The following is an 813-nucleotide window of genomic DNA, read 5'->3' on the forward strand; positions in this document are numbered from 1 at the left end:
GTGTTGTTCCTGTTTTTAAGGCAGGAACTCCTTGAAATTTTGGGTATTTGAGTATATTTAAAAATTTAAGCAATGGAGAAAACGCATGTTATAATTGCATACTATATTCCTACATATGTTTCAAAGGATTACAACCTATGTGATCCATAGGGGTCTGTGATATTAAAATTGTAACCTTCTCATCAGGGAAAGCATGGGAATCATCTTAAACGTAAGACATTATGACCGAGTATGAAAACAATAGATGGATAAGGTTATGACGTGATTCATTTAAAAAAAAACCGTTAGAGAATTGGACGCTGCCGGATAGTAGGTTGGACAACACATACATATAAATGTGTGAAAACATACAGGCATACATAAATACATATACACAAATACACATACATACATACATACATATACACACATATATACACATATCGTGGATCTGGATTCAGCCCAGAATGTTTTTAATTTACTCATGGAGTTGGCCTGATTCCAAATGGTATATGTTGGGCTACAGCCTCTAGGAGTAAAGTTGAAAAAGTGTGACACACTGACATTCGCATTTATTATATTATATAGGTGAACTGCGATATGGCGAGTGATTACTGTATGATTATATATATATATATATATATATATATACATACGTACATACATATATCTATATCTATATCATCATCATCATTATTTAACGTCCGCTTTCCATGCTAGCATGGGTTGGACGATTTGACTGGGGACTAGCGAACCAGATAGCTACACCAGACTCCAATCTGATCTGGCAGAGTTTCTACAGCTGGATGCCCTTCCTAACGCCAACCATTCCGA

Source organism: Octopus bimaculoides, chromosome 2 (assembly GCF_001194135.2).
Source record: "Octopus bimaculoides isolate UCB-OBI-ISO-001 chromosome 2, ASM119413v2, whole genome shotgun sequence".
Lineage (NCBI taxonomy): Eukaryota > Metazoa > Mollusca > Cephalopoda > Octopoda > Octopodidae > Octopus > Octopus bimaculoides.